The following is a 16,636-nucleotide window of genomic DNA, read 5'->3' as shown; positions in this document are numbered from 1 at the left end:
GTAGCCCTAAGACTTCATAGAAAAAGGATTGAAGGTTTTGAAGAAAAGTATTGTCCCTTAATTCTGTGTGTGTGTGTGTGTGTGAACTGTCCTCTTTTTTTCTTTATTTTATTTTATTTTTATTTTTTTTTGAAGAACAGTAAAATATTTAGCAAAATAGTCAAATCAAATAATGAAAAAATAATCTTTCAGACATATTTTAATATCAATTTAATGCATTTAGTCAAGAGTTACACAACTTGTTGCCCCTTGTTCTCCCTGACCCTCACCAACCCCCAGAGATTACTTCGCAATCCTATTTGTTTCTCGAAGATTTAAATCATCCGCTGAATGATTTGATTGAAATACTTGTTGCAACTAGAGCAGTGTGGAAACCCCAATGTACATTCGTTCAAGTGTTCAGATTAAAGTTGTAATTTGTTTTAGAATGTTGAATTGTCGTTTTTTAAGTTAAATTCAAATTGCTTGCGCAATTACACAAGCTATTCGATAGTTAATTGAACATCCTCTCGTTTCTCGCAATTTTCGATCTATCTTTCCCGCTTTCTTATTCATTTCTGATTTTCTTGCTGACTGGATGAAATATTTACGCTGACGTAATGCCTTTTCGCGACAGGAGCAAAGAGCGGCTACGGACCGGGGAAAATAGTGATTTTGAAGATTCGATAAAATCTAAATTCGGTAAAGAATCAGGGAAAATCTCAAGCCGTTGTTCAACAACAATGGACAACTATCTGTTCCTGCATTTTAACATGTTACTGTTAAATGTCGACCAAAACTTGATGAATCACTAAGTTCAAATGTATTTTATTCTGAGACTCGCTAGAATGGGGCTAGGTAGGGGCTTCCGTCTCCCCTAGAGGGAGAAGGAAGAAAACGAGAAAAATAACGGCAGCACGGGGCTTGAGAAAAAACGCTGTGCTGGTATAAGCGTGAGTCGGTACGAGCAGATGCTCTAGCTAGCAAAACCAAGGTTCGGAATTTCTCGTCTGCTAATTTTTAGAAACTTTAGTCTTCAAAAATGCTAAGACTGACCTGAGTGATGTAAAAGTGGTGAGAGGGGGGGGGGGAAGTAAAATAAATTCAAAGTCGATCTTTAATTTTCGAAACTTATGGGGAAGGGTTTCGGATGAAGTTTTTGAAGCTGCAGCATTAAAAACTTTATTTTAACCTATATTTGGATGACTCAAGGTGGAGGGTACTCAGTACTCTCCCGCGAAATATTTTCGAAACTGAAATCTCAAAAATTGTAGGCTGCCTTTTTAGTAATGTCAAAGTAGGGAGGGAAGAGCTCACTCAAGACAAAATTCCGAAACGAGAAACCATTTTTAATGAGCTTCCGGTTAGGGTACGGTGATTCCCCTCCCCCGGAAGATTTTTCAAAGCTGAAGTTTTAAGAACTTTTGTTTTGGGCCATTTTTGGGGGACTTGAGGGGAAGACGATTCGAAGGCTTTCTCCCGATAAATGTTTAAATTAAAGTCTTAAAACCTGAAGGCTCTTTGTGGTGTTTTAAAGGTATTGGTGGGGAGATTCTACTCTTACACAAGAATTTCCGATCTAGAGTCGCAAATTTAGATCATATTTAGTGAACCCTGGAGAATGAGTTCGAGGGTTCTCCCCCGAAAATTTCTCCATGATGAAGTATTAAATGCTAATTTAGGCTATTTTGAGTGAATTAAGGGTTAGGGAATACGAGGGGGGGGGGGGGGCTCTCCCGAAAATTTTTCAAAGAAAATTTTTATTGTATTTTGTGATGTAGAGGAGGGGGGAAGGGAGTGCTTTTTCAACAAAAAATCTAAAATGTAAATTTGCACTGTCTGTGGTGAACATAAGGGAAAGGGTTCGGATGGGGTGTCGAAAAACGTCCGTTTCTGAAGTTTTAAGAAACTCTGTTTTGTGCTCTCTATGGATGACTTAAAGGGAAGGCATTTGGAAACTTCTTCCTAAAAGTAACTTATAGGTCGTCTCTGCCGATTTGTAGGAAAAGGGGTACTGTTTCTGGAAAACTTCTAGAAACTGGAGCCATAAAGACGCAAACTTAGGACATCTGCGGTGAACATAGGAGAAGTTGTTCATTAGTTCTCTTTCTAAAATTTTTCGAAGGTGAAATATTACAAAGGCTACTTTAGACTATATTTCAATGACTTAAGATTTTTTTAATTTTGAAGCATATGAAAAAAAAAAAAACTATTTTAGTCTATCGTTGGATGTCTTCAGGGGGTGAGGATTCAGTTCCAATGTTTGTCCTGGTTTGTTAGTGCTCTACCTTAGCTATACTATAGTGCCTAGAAAAAGGCACTATAGCTAGACTTCAAGGCACTATAGCTATACTGTTTTGATCAGAACTGATTTCCGTTGTGCATATGAAAATTTAATATCTAAAGATTTATTTTATTGATGTAATAAAAATGTTTGAGATTGACGAAAAATTAATGGCGGCGAGCCCCCGAACACCACCCCTAACATTGTCGAAAATTGCGGTTTTTTATATAAAGCTCCGACTTTGTTACATTTAAAACATTTCTTATGTTATATCGTGGTAGAATATCAATTCGCCGTTCCAGGTTCTGCCGAACATATAACAAGAGCTTTCGAATTTATTTTTAAAGCATGGCAATTAAATGAACTTCCGAACGCTAAGCTCTGACACCAATGGACGATGTTGCAACACATTTCTTTTATCTTGTAACGTTTTCACTGTTCTAAATTTTTTGTTTCGCATGAGATATGCTACTTTCACACCAAAAGAATTCCTTTTTGCTCCCCGCTGTTTGGACTTTTCGTCGATGCATCAGGTGTAGATATTTGATAGACAAGCAGGAAATGGACGAATTCATCCTTCCAGTTTCAGATTGTCCTACTTCAGTGCTATGTAGGGATGTACTTCCGTATTCGTCTTACTTAAAAGTTCATTTTTCTTTAGTACAGAGTTCTTTTAAGAGTCAATTATTACAAGCCGAAATCACTTTTGTAATTCATGAGTGATTTCTGTACATTTTTTTTTCTTGTCACCATTTTAAAAATTTGTATGTGAAGTAAATGTAAAGTAGTCGATTTCCGAAGTAACCTACAAATACAAATCGATGTTAGCTCGATATATTTGTTATTTCTGTATTTTGCATTCCTATTTTTCATGAATAAAAAAGACTAACAAAAAATGATTTTTTTCCCTATTTAAAAAAAAAAACTGCGCCATATAGGGGGCAGGCAAGTGGAGGCTCAAGCCCCCCCCCCCTTGAAATAAGAACTTTCTTGCTTTTAGCACTTTTTTCTTTGCAAAAATGTAAAAACATTTCTTCTCCAGCAATTGATGAATAAGTTATTAAAAATATCACATTTTAATAACTCTAATCTGTACGAAATCTGTTTCTATGGGGAAAATATCCTGCTAAACCCAGGGTTCGTACGGGTCATGGAAATCCTGGAAAGTCTCGAAAAAAAAATAACAGAATTTCAGACCTGGAAAAGTCATGGAAAATTGACATTTTCATTGAAAGTCATGGAAATTTATTTCAAGTCATGGAAAAATTTCTTGGACAAAGAGAAAGGAACAGTAGCTAAAAGAGCATTAGAAATCTTGAGTGATTTAACAGTATAACACATAAAAGCTATTAAAAGTGGGAAATTGAGCGATCCAAAAATCAAATCTGAATTTTGAAATCTCATTGCATCCACTTCTGTCGCAGCCGTTTGCCATTTTTTGCGATGTGATTTTACTGCCTGGACATCACTTATTTTGAATTTTCTGTTATTTTCAACACTTCTTATATTTCAAATTTTGTAGCAGCAAAATTTCACGTTCTTAGTTTTGCCACGCCCACTCAAAAAAAAAAAAAGCAATTCAATTGCATGCGAGTTTGATTCCATCACTTGTAAGGACTTTATTATTAAATTTATCAGAGTTTATCTTAATTTGATGAATGTTTTAGAAAATAAAGATCCTAAGTCAGGCGATAGAATACAGAAAAAGAGGAATTCTAATGCTCTATAACAGTAGTGCCCAACATACGGCACTAAAAATTATCCATGCGACCCACTGCTACATTCAATGTCGGGAATTAAACGTGTTCTGGAATTTCTGAACCTATTAATTTATATGCATTTGAAAATATGCAAATTTGTAAACAAAACAAATATACTTTTAAATCAGAAGATTGATTCATTACTGAATGGTTTTTTCAAATACGATCCGGTTTAGAAACATAAAGAACTAAACTATGTGGCTTTACTTCAAAGAACCAAAATACTGTCAAGTTACACGGATGATTAAAGACACTGTTGACACTAGAAGATGGCAAATTTATTGAAAATTAGTGATGACTCATTCAACCTTTGTCCCATTCAATATCATTTTGTGTTTAAAAAAAAAAATCAGACATTTAAGCATCATCATATTCGCTTCACTGAATTTTTACTTTACTTAAATTTATATGATGAAGACGGATAAGAATAGTTAAGTTTTTTAAGTGTGCATTTATATTTTTTCCATTACGAGTAAGTGCTTCAATGAGGCTGTGGCATTCATATAGACGTTTTGCTTAATGCTCATTTCCAAATATTTCCAAGTTTGAGATTTAATAGTGCTATATTCTTCGTGTAACGAGGTCGTGAAACTTTTCATTGAAGTCATGAAAAAGTCTTGGAAAAGTCATGAAATTTTTTCATCCAAATAGAGTATGAACCCTGTAAACCATAGGAGAAAAATCTAAGCCCTTCCCTCCTTAAAATTTTGTATATGAGCGCCCTTGAGCTGCAGTTTAGAGTTCGTTTACAGCTGTTATTTTTCAACTTAAAAACAGCAATATAAGTATTATTTACTTATATTGATATGTAACCAATATTAAGGATATTGATATTAAGGTTCTGAGCATTTAGCTGTTAAAAGTCGGAAGCAAAAGTTTTAGATTTTAGTTATAACTGCCATGGGGGCTGGGGGTAATAAGCATTAAAAAAAATGGTATTCCCTTCCCCTTAGTATACTTGCCAATTTTTACGATTTTTTCATAATTTTCTTAAAAATTGATCTATTTTTGCAAAATTCATTCTTTTCGCGTAATTCATCTTCTATTTCAGCAAAAACAACCCTGTTGTAAAAATTTCCCCACCAAGAAAGCCTTCATCCTAAACCAAAAAAAAAAAAAAAAAAAAAACCCTCAGCCTTAAAAAGTCATGATATCTAGTTTGCCCGCCCAGTATCTGCCAAACTATCATCCTCCCTATTCTTCTCTTTCATCACACCTACTTCAGTTAGATCCTCCTCCCACCTTCAACTCCTCAGAAATATGGATAGATCCTTTAAATTGTTTATCTTGTTTGGCGGGAAGCTTTTCTAGTTGAGGTGGTTGCTTGGTGAGTAAAAAGCTTCCCGCCAAACTAGATAAACAATTTAAAGGATCTATCCATATTTCTGAGGAGTTGAATGTGGGAGGAGGATCTAACTGAAATAGGTGTGATGAAAAAGAGGAGAACAGGGAGGATGATAGTTTGGCAGATACTTGATGGGTAAACTAGATATCATGACTTTTTAAAGCTGAGGGTTTTTTATTTTTTTATTTTTGGCGTAGGATGAAGGCTTTCTTTTTTGTGGGGAAGGGTTAAAGGTTTTCTTGGCGGGGAAATTTTTACAACAGGGTTGTTTTTGCTGAGATATCACACCTTTTGCATTGATGTTATTACTTTGTCTGTATTTTAGAATTTCAAGTCATAAATATTCAATTGAAACAACGTTGTTTTGTGTTTTTAAGGAACAATAATGGCAAGCTTAATTTTACATCACGTTATTTTCTGGCCAGTAAGATTCTATGTTCGTTTGGGGAGAATTGGGCAGTTTAAATTTTATTGCAATCCTTGTATCCTCTCTGCTGCAAAGAAAACTGCTTGGATAATAAAATACTATGTATTTAATTATATTGTTTTCAAGTATTTTACAAGTTCGTCATAAATTCTATTACAGTTTTTTTATTTGGTGGATTTTTTTAAAAATGTTTTACAACTTGCGGTTTATATTAATCTAGCTTTTATTTAATGACTTCTTTTCTTAAATCGCGGATTATTTTACGTTTTATGGGATAATTTTGATTGTTGGGTAATTTATCTTTCTTTTGATGGAACTCTTTGTCTTGTTTAATACCTAGTTTTATTTAAAAGTTCACTAAAAAGACAAAATAACGTATGTTATGACCAAGCATGGCCCCACTGAATACTTAACGGCCGTGGCAATCGCTGAAACTCATGGCAACAAAGAGGGCGCCACTGGCTACCCCTGTTTTTGTTTCCACTTGGCGTGATTGTGAGCGTTGGCGCTTTGGCATCTGTGAATACGTGATTTCTCGACTTATTATCGGGCGTACGTCATTTGACGAAAATTTTAATTTCAAAAGAAGAAATGAAGAGAAAAAGTGCTGAATAAACATTGTATTACAAAGGTGAAGAGCATTTCTTATTGTTATTTTAATATCATATCAAAAATTACGTGTAATAAAAAATTTTAACTAAACACAGAAAACATATGATTTTTTTTAAATATTAATGCGTAATTCTTAATATATTTTTTCAAACTTTTTTTTTTTTTTGAAAGCTTTGCAAATAATTTTCAAATTTTTTATTGAAAATCCCCTGGGGTTTCCTTTTTGGATACAACAGTTCTAAGATTGATGATATATGGCAGGCAGCCCTCATTTCTAATTTTACATGCGAATTTTTTCTGCTCAATAAATTACATCGAAAAAAAAAAAAAAAACACGCTCCGCAATCTGTAAATACATTCATTTTTCAAAACTTGAGAGGGTCATTCATTGCCCCTTTTGACCCTGATGGGGATTAGAGGGGGGGGGGGGTATAGGAATTTACGTTAACAATTGCCATTCTTTTCGCTCGTAATGTAGTGTATATTTTACAACGAATAGAATCTAATTAAAAACGTAAGAACAGGCCCGACATTTAAAAATTCGCGGGGGGGGGGGCGCAAAGGTTTTGTGTAGGGGAAAAAACAACAAAATACGAGCAGAATGCCTAATTTTAGTATGTTTGTAAAATTTAGGGGTGTCATAATTGCCTCCTCCCCACCGTGATATCCCCACTTGACAGGCCTGGTTAGGAATATTCTTTTTCAAATGAAGAAGAACAATAGAAAAGTTAAAAATATGATGGCAATTTAAGAAAATGAACCATTAATATAATTTTAAAAACATTTAAAATCAGAGTGTGACTAATACATGGTTCTACGACGGGTCCGTGATTCTCGCACCAATATTGTACGGACACCACAATAATGTCATTTATCTATTTCCCCTTCCATTTTTAGCACATCTCATGTTATAATAACTTTAGTGTAGATTTTAGTAGTATATAAGTGCACAATACGCATAGAGATGCACAAACGCTTAGTGCACAAGAGCTATTTCGAAAAAGTGCAGATTTTTTTTCTTACAAAAGGAAATTCATAGCATAATCAAAAAATAAATAAAAATTAACATGGAGCTAGAAAAAACTTTCATTTTCCCGAAGCTTAGTTTTTAATTAATTTTTTTAAATGTCCGATTTTGAAAATAAGGCGTGGTCTTTATGACGTCTCAAATGATGTACTTTGGCGCATCTGTCTACCGCGTTTCTACGTTATGATGATCAAGAAGCGAATTGTATATTGCACTCTACGCTTACTATCAATCATATAGTTGCCAACACTTGTGAGTAAAGAAACTAATTGAATATTGTGCTCTGTGAGTGGCATCAGTGAATGGCATTTTATCATTTGTGATGTCATCGGCAGAAGCGTAAACAATGAAAGCGCACCGATTAATGCATTTTTTTTTTTAAATATTAAACTTAGTCAAGTTATTTTAAAAAATGATCAGATCCTATGATTTTAAAAATGTTCTTTCAAAAAAAAAAAAAAAAACCTTAAAACTTCGGAAACGACCCTGTTGCTTCACACGCTTTGAGCATTAAAAAAATGTATATATATACACCCAATCCTCTTTTTATGCGGTGAATAGGGACCGCATAAAAAAATCGTGTAAAAAAAAAATGCTTGAAACTTCACCAGTAGCTTTAAAAAGTTTTCGCAACTGAGTAAAAAAATATTTTTTTATGCGGTGGATAGGGATTGCATAAAAAAAGTCTCACGTAGAAAATACCCTAAATATTATATTTAAACGAAATCAAAATAAACCAAGCGATGATAATTTTGCCGACTCCCGAAAAATTTCCCGAATTAAGAAATTTTTGGAAAGTCACAGTGACTTCCCATCGGATGCCCCTGTCGACCCTTGATGATACTACCAAGCACTCATTTGATAAATAATTTTCGCTCGTTTTATAAATAATTTTTATAAACTACACAAAAAAAAGTCCGCACAAAAACAGGTTTGGGTGTACACACACACATCGGAAGGCGCACAGACCGGAGAGCGTTCACTTTAGCTCAGGTTCTATCCCCACCCCCAGGCTCCCACCTTACCTATAGCATCCGAGGCGCTATTACTTCAATATATTTTTCAATTGTTATTAAGTGTTCACGCAGTAAATAATTTTTATGATAAAGGTCAGATTCGGCCATAAAATATTTATCTTTCTTACGGCCTCGTATTACCTATTCTAAAAAATCAACAGTCATATTATGACGGGTGCAAATTTCTTGGTCATTTCCATTTCATTCCATTTGTAGAAACAAGAAACCCAACGAGTAGGATCCTATCGCAATTCATGATCGTGAATAATTTAATTCGAACTCATCAAGCAGTCAAAATTCAAATTATTATTATTTTTTAAAATTTATTTTTAACATTTAACAAATACTTGCAATAGGGAAAGAAACTCCTCAAATATCTACACATGAATTTGTGAAACTAATTTAAAAAAAAAAAAATGGGGAACAGATTATTTTACAAAATATCAACACTGTTGATATTTTGTAAAATCCTAGCAGGGGAGAGTTCCGTACAAAATTTATTTTGTCTTTGCAAAAGCAAAACAATGTGATTTTTTTTTACTTGCCATTTCTATGATATTTTTAAACATACATTCGATTTGCGATAGCTCAAATGTAAAAAGAACGACGGAAAACTTCGACTTATCGAAAGTTTGACTTAACGATAGTTTTGGTTTTTGATATTTTAATATTAAAAACTATCGAATACTTTAATTAATATGTACATATAACAGACAAAATTACAGAACTTAAGTTTTTTAGCACAATATGCACAGTTTAATCAAATGTATTGATAGAAAAAAATCAAAAGCATGCTGGAACCGCTTGAATAGAGCTGATTCTACTTCAGGAAATGTGCACATCTTCATTCGTTTCAAATTCGGATTGCAAGTGAAGGTGAAATAATTATTCTCCTACAGTCACTTCTTTTTTTTTTCTTTTTCTTTTTCTTTTTTTCGTTCTTTCGAAATAATTTCGAGTAATTTTGGAAAAAACTTCGAGTTGAAAGAAGTTAACTTCGAGTTATTCAGAATAATTAGAATGGAATTAAAGACTAAGTTGTCAAGACTTGATAAAAATTTCGAGTTATAGTAATATTCGATTTATCGGACTTCGAAGTATCGCAAATTTACTGTATACTTTTAAGAAAATTAAAATATTTAGCGATGTAAAATCCTGTAAACATTGAATTCGTCATAAAAAGCTATTTTCTACACTTTAAGCATGAATGAGAAAGGAGCTTTGAACTAGAAACTTTGCAGGAAATTTGATCGCCAAGTTTGGCGAAAATTAGGATATGAATTTTCTGTTAGAAAAATAAAATACACACACACAGTAGACCGTCAAGTATCCGCAGGAATCTAAGATCTGCTTACAAATTTTTGTAATCTTGTTCTAATAGTATAGCATTAGGAGCAGCTCTAGATATCTAGCATTTCTTAAAATAAAAAAAGTGAGGGGGAGGGGCGGGTAATTTTCCGTGATAGGTACGTAGCGGAGCATTTTTTAATCTGGCGATTAGTTTCAATTTTATTTATTGTCGGGGACTATTTCAAGTTGCATATGAAGTATTTATTTGGCGATACCATAAACTATTTTGTCTTTTTCAAAGACTTGTAAGCGAAGCGATAAGCCCTAGAAACAAGATCTAAAAGTCCATTAAAATAAAAAATAATCCTCTGAATAATTATGTTTCTCCATTAAGCGTAAAATAATCCATCAAATGATACACAAGCTATAAATGAACATGTAAAATTAAATTAAAAGAAATTGCCTAACCAACTTTAGATCCACCATTTACGCATTAAATAATCAGCTAAATAACTTTACTAATTCGATTCGAATTGGTTTTTACGGTAAATTTCTGAGCATCTTGCGAAATATTGATGTTTGTTACATGTTCCATTTATTAATTAAAATAAACAAGCTTTGAAACTTGTCGTTGATTGGTGGATGCAACCGTGGCTTGTGGCGCCTCCTTGCGGTCAGAATGGGCAAATATGAAGTTTTGAAGTTTTTCCATCTAGTGTGGCCATGTTCAAGTGCAGGAATAGTTGCCCCGGTTTAACACAAGAAAGTCAAAAATTGTCAAGGCCTGGTAAGCGCCAGCGCATTCAGTGGGGCCATGGACCAAGCAAAAAAGTCTTTAAATATTTTAAATTTGAATGACTCAGAAGATGTATGCAACTGTACTCTACGTTAAATCGCGGATATCACAAATTTGCCACAGCGACTGCGTATGCGCGTGGACTTAGCTCATTTCAAAAGTCTTGCTTAAATTAATTGCAAAAATTTTGTCTGTTTACAAATTACTGCCAAACACGGATATCCACACACATCTTACTACTAGTATATATGCGAAAGTTTGTCTGTATGGATGTATGGATGTTTGTTACTCTTTCACGCAAAAACTACTGAATGGATTTTGATGAAACTTTACAATAATATAGCTTATGCATCAGAATAACACATAGGGTAGTTTTCGTCCCGTTATGGGGGGCAAAACCCCCTTAGGGGGACAATGAAACACAATTTTCGTATAAATTCTCTAATATGGGGATGAAAAAATACTTGCACATATTAACATTATATGTCCATCGAAAGCTCTGATTTTTCTGCTGAAGATGGCACCTATTCGAAATTTCTAAGTGGAATAAAAAACGAGTTATGAGCTTTTTAGTTCCATGTTCGAAGGCTTTCCTTAACTCAATACAATATTTAGGTATCATCTCAACTCCCTGTCGATAACGACTATTGTTGCATTGTTGACTATCTTTGCTTTTCGCGACTGTTCAAGGCTTTTCTCAAGTCAAATCTTGAAGTAGGATTTTTGCACAAGATTGGCAAATAATACACGGATTTGGCTGATTATTTTTCATTTTAATGCAACTTTGAGGCAATTAATGGGTTATTTTATTTATTTGTATATACTGGGTATTTAATCGATCAGCTAGAATCTAGCCAAACTTTTTTTGTTCAATCATTTCAATAGCTAAGGCATTTGGCATTTTTTTCATCTGTCGCAGTTTTTGAAGTTAAAGACTATGCAATAGTGTTTCTCGGTTTTCACCATGTAACCAAATATCGCTATTTCTTTAATATTTGTTTTTTTAAATTTGTTAACACTTAAAATAATTCGCCAACTAAATTAAGCAAATCCATAAGCAGCGCAAAAACTTCCATTACTTTGTCTTTGCACACAATTTCAAACAATTGCCAAATTTTTACTGTTTATTGGAAACATTTCGTGTAGCATCATTTTATAATCACCAGAAGACGATACCATAAATAAAGTCTTTTTCCGCGACAAATTCTTGTGCTGCCATCTAGTAATAGAACAACAAGTTAAGTTGTAGCTTATTATAGTTGATTGCAAAATTAGCGGAAAAAATATTGACTGGAATTTTGTTAAAACTATTTTTCGAGTACGAAAGTGGTTAATTAAGGATGAAAACTTTTTATCCTTTCTGCAGCGAAGAGGGGATTAATTCTGTTTAAATCAATGAAATTTGCTAACTGCACAAGTTCGTTAGAGATTTTTATAAGTCATTACAAAAGTAATGTAAAAAATATGACATTTAATGCAGTTGTATAGATCATTTGAAGAGCCCTAAAAGGATGTAATAGATAAAATAAAGCTTGCGATCCAAGTTATTTTGTTTTCAGAGGAGACGGGAGGGGGGGGATTAACGAGATTGAAAAGAAATGTGAAATGAAAATAAAGGATTTTTTTTTTGCCTTTTCACTTCTCTTTTACAATTAGAAATTTTTGAAACAAATCATTATAAGGAAAACAATTATATTTTAGATTGTTCGTGGACTAAAATTAAAACAATGACACAGGTATGAAAATTATCAAACGTTGTAAAATGATCAAAAAAAAAAAAAAAAAAAGAAAAGAAAAGAAAAATCAATAGCACAACAAAAATTAATTTCATGATAATTCAAAATTTTTTCACTACAGTGATCCAAAAATTAATATTAATAACCCTATAAGGAAAATACGGCAAAAATTTAAATAAACAAATAAGTTTTACTAAAAAGCATAACTTTTAGTAATGAAAATATCATCTATCTATACATATAATAAAATAAGATGTACATATAATAAAACAAGATGTTTGTGTGTGTGTGTGTGTGTGTGTTTGTGGCGCGCATCCTGGGAAAACGGTAAGGCCTAGAAAGATGAAATTTGGTACACAGGTGCAGTTTTTGCTGAAAATGTGCACCTTGAGCTTCGATTTTTGATATTTTAATTAGAAAAAAAATTATTTAATGTTTTATGTTATTTTTAGTACTTTTGACCTCACAGATCCCGAACCAATCGCGCCAGACGGATATTTTTTATACTATTGTGTAGGAAATTTAATTTAAAATATGATGAATGAAAAAATTTTGAAGATAGAGCAATTTTTGTATTTTTTATAGATTTTTGAAAAAACTTTTATTTTACATTTTTTTCTGGGTTTAGTTTTTTTCGAAACCCATCCTGCGACAAGTATTGAACCCTCAATTTTAAAATTTTAGTTGGTAATAGTAAAAACATTCCGCCCCCTTTAGAAGAAAAAAGTTTTGGAAAATACGCAATAGTTATTTTTTTTTTTACAATTTTTTTAATGGCAGAACACAACGCGCGCTGTTCGCTTGCCGGCTGAGTTCCCGAGTTTACCTCATCACGTGATCCAACTGAAATCTTTTGCCTTCTCTTCACCTTTTTTTTTTTTTTTGCAAGCGCTACTTTTTGAACACTACGGGGAACATAGAGCTTTTATTTTTGAGAGCTATTTTGATTAAATAAATTAAGTCCGCGATTTTTTGCATGATCTTCGTTTCTGTTACGAATTGGCGGTTAGGTTAGGTAGATACAGAGATAGATAGAGGTTGAGTGGACAAAAAATGTTTTTGTTTTCGAATTAATACTTATATAAATAAAAAAAGATTGTACTGTCAGGAGGTAGATATGCGCAGATCGTATAGATTGATAGATAGACAAATATAGAGTTCGATATAGCAGATGGACAGCAAGAAAGAGGCATGCCCGTCATTTAAGGAATTTCAACGGGGTGTCAGTGCCCCCTTCCCCACACACACCATGACTTGTAAAAAACAATGCTTTCACATAAAAGTGGAAGTGCTTTTTGTTATTTTTCGACGAAATTTGCATGAAGAGTACGTCTTACCCCCTCCTTTAAAAATATTCCAAACGACGGAACTGGAGATAGATCTAGAAAATATTTTATTCAAACTACTAATGATATACATAGATATAGATTGATTGATACCGCCACGAAATTTGTTTAAGCAGCCGCCGAAGGTGGCAACATCGGTGTAAAAAGGCGAATGATAATATTGTGGAAAAAGAGAAAAGCATTGATTAATACCGTCGCTAAATTGTCTAAGCAGCCGCTGAAGGCGGCAACTCTGGCGCAAAAAGGCGAATGGCGTAAAAAAGCGACCAGCTGGTCGCCGCAGGCGGCTAGTAGAAAATAAAAAGTTTGATATTTTTCCTGAAATCAAAACGGAAAATGGATGAATTAAATATAAAATAACAAATTTGCTAAACTCGTATGGAAGTGTTTCGGGGTTAAAAGTAACTCCTTTTTCCTTTCAAGAAAAATGTCAGCTTGCAGAATAAAAAACTCTCCCTTAGTCCATTGTCTCTGCTCACGTCTTTTCTGCAGTAAAATAATAATAAAAAAGTTCCCCCATGACTTCCAAACCTGTGTCAGCGAGTTTTTATCAATTTATACTTGAAAAAAAAAATCTTTTGTTGATACATTTTAGTAAGTTCTTATTTTCTGCTAAACCATCAGTGAGCACAAATAATGCCTCAGTATCAAAAATAAATAATAGAAATTATAACACACCGAAATGAAAAAAATGCCTGAAACATAATTAAACAAATAAGTTTTGCTAATAAGTATTACTTTTAGACATGTAAATATTATAACGAAGCAAAGTTTCAAAATTTTCTGCAAAGTAAAAATAATTAAGCAAAGTAAGAGAAAAAGCATAAGTCTACTAAAACTCTCGGGCACGTGTTTCGGGGTTACAAGGAACCGCTTTTTCCTTGCAAAATAGATATGAGCCCATGAATTTAGACTCGTGGCCAAAAAGCGATCCCCCCCCCCCTTCTTTTGTAAGTTTAGCTGAAGTTCCTTTTGCCTGATTCCCCCTCCCCGTTCCCTTCTCTGTGCATCATGCGAAAACCAAAAAACACAATTTTCTTTTCGCATGTTTCAAGGGTTCCCTTTTCATTTAAATCATTTTCTTCAATCACCTTCATTGAAAAATTCCTGAAGAGATCATTCAATGCAAATATTTTTTCCCTTCGATGTATCCCAAACCCACCCCCTTTCCCTGAAGTTTATTGTTGAAAATCGTTGTTTTTTCTTCTATTTTTGTTTTTAAATGAATAATCACCTACAATGTTTTCTTTTTCTTTCTATTATTAGTTTTATCTGCGCTATTTTTTTTCCCCCTTATGGTTTCGTGGCGCGCATTGCCCTTTGACCAATCAGCACAGTGCATTTCTGCTGAACTTTACTTTAGCGGGAATATTCCTCGTAACTCCGAAACACGTGTCCGAGAGTTTTAGTAGATTTTTTTTATTTATTTATTTATTTATTTATTTTTTTACTTTGCTTAATTGCTTTTCTTTTCAGAAAATTTTCAAACTTTGCTTCGTTATGATATTTGCATATCCGAAATAGTACAGTAAAAATAGGGGTCGGACCCAAACATCCAAAAAAAAAAAGCTAAACCTGGTGCAAATTGTTTATTACCCTCCCAATAAGAACAGGTAAAAAGTCCCACCCCATTGTGCGTCGGGGTTTGGAATGGGGGGCATCTAAAAATTGCTGTTTTGGGTATTTTTCCAGAATTTTTAGAGTGAATTTAAAGAGAGAATATTATGTTATACTAAATTTAAAAGCATGAAATTAAAGGTGTTTGACCCCCCCGAGGGATGACATAACCCACCAACGCTACAGAGCCCCCCTATCCCCGTAAAACAAAGCAGTACCCCCCGAACCCCCCCCCCCCCTCCATACATTTCATATGGAAACATTATTTTATGCTAAGTTAAAGTTAGAAATCGAGTGTTCCATCCTCCAATATCGATGGTGCACCTCCTCTCAAAGCTACAGTCCCCTCCCCACCACCAAATAAAATAAATCCTCACCCCCCCCCCTTTATTTCAAGTAGAAGTATTTATTTCATGCAAATCTAAAATGCATTAAATCAGGACTGTCCACCCCATAAGAACAGTAGCTCACCTCCCAAAACGAAATTAGGTACTAAAATATTATCCTCCCCCCCCCCCCCACCCCTCTGATGGTGCACATTTGATTAAATGGCCAGAAAAATTACGCTGAACTGTTTTTTGCTTTCAAATGATTTCTCCTAAGCTTGTAACAATAAGTCATCGTTATCAAGATGTTTTTTGGAATCTAGATCCTCAGCAAAATCGTTATTGTTGCAGCTATGTCTAACACAGTTTGCGCATATAATTGAGCGCATCAGTCCACTTTCAGACTTTTCAAACATTCACTATATCCAATGAACCCCTCAGAGCAAGCACAAGATTTGAGACGCAGAAAGTCTTCTAGAGCAGAAGGCTTGGCTGTTGTAATAGGACGCAGATTATATTTCTGTTGTGCTTTCTTTGCACCCATCAAAAATGACACTAGCTTTCCCATACTTACAAGTTACCTATATACTGCATTGCTGGCATATTTCCTTGAAGCTTACAGATCATTACCAAAAATATGATCAAGCAGGTATTTTCCATCTATTACATATGAGGCAGTGAGAAGCAAAGGGATGTAAGTGGCAAAAATTAAAAATTTGGAGATAACCAGTACAAATGGTTGGTGAACCTCTCCTCTATCTTGAGCCAAGAGATGGTACTAGTAGACCTGGTAGTTGCTTCTATACAGCATGATTTAGAAAAGAAAATCAATGAAAGCCTACCTAGGATCTTATCTTTAAACGCGTTTTATTCAAAATTTGAAAATGTCCACTTACATCCCTTTGCTTCTCACTGCCTCATATATGACACCAACTGTACGTTTTGTGATGGTGGATGAACCTTTTGCTTCAAATAATAGCACTTTAATGATACAAGATTTCTTTCCTTCTGAAACCAGATTAATCGAATACTGATGGAGGATCAGCTCATAACTCGTACCAGAAGTTTTTAACAA

The 16,636-nt window shown here is 34.0% G+C and overlaps 1 protein-coding gene across 1 annotated transcript in view; it reads left to right on the top strand.

Moving 5' to 3' along the window:
• The window catches only part of LOC129217368 (replication protein A 32 kDa subunit-like), a 57,239-nt gene that overhangs the window by 10,641 nt on the left and 29,962 nt on the right, over positions 1-16,636 (top strand). The window lies entirely within an intron of this gene.

Source organism: Uloborus diversus, chromosome 2, assembly GCF_026930045.1.
Source record: "Uloborus diversus isolate 005 chromosome 2, Udiv.v.3.1, whole genome shotgun sequence".
NCBI lineage: Eukaryota > Metazoa > Arthropoda > Arachnida > Araneae > Uloboridae > Uloborus > Uloborus diversus.
The sequence above is the reverse complement of the archived record's forward strand: the minus strand, read 5'-3'. Positions and strand labels throughout refer to the sequence as shown.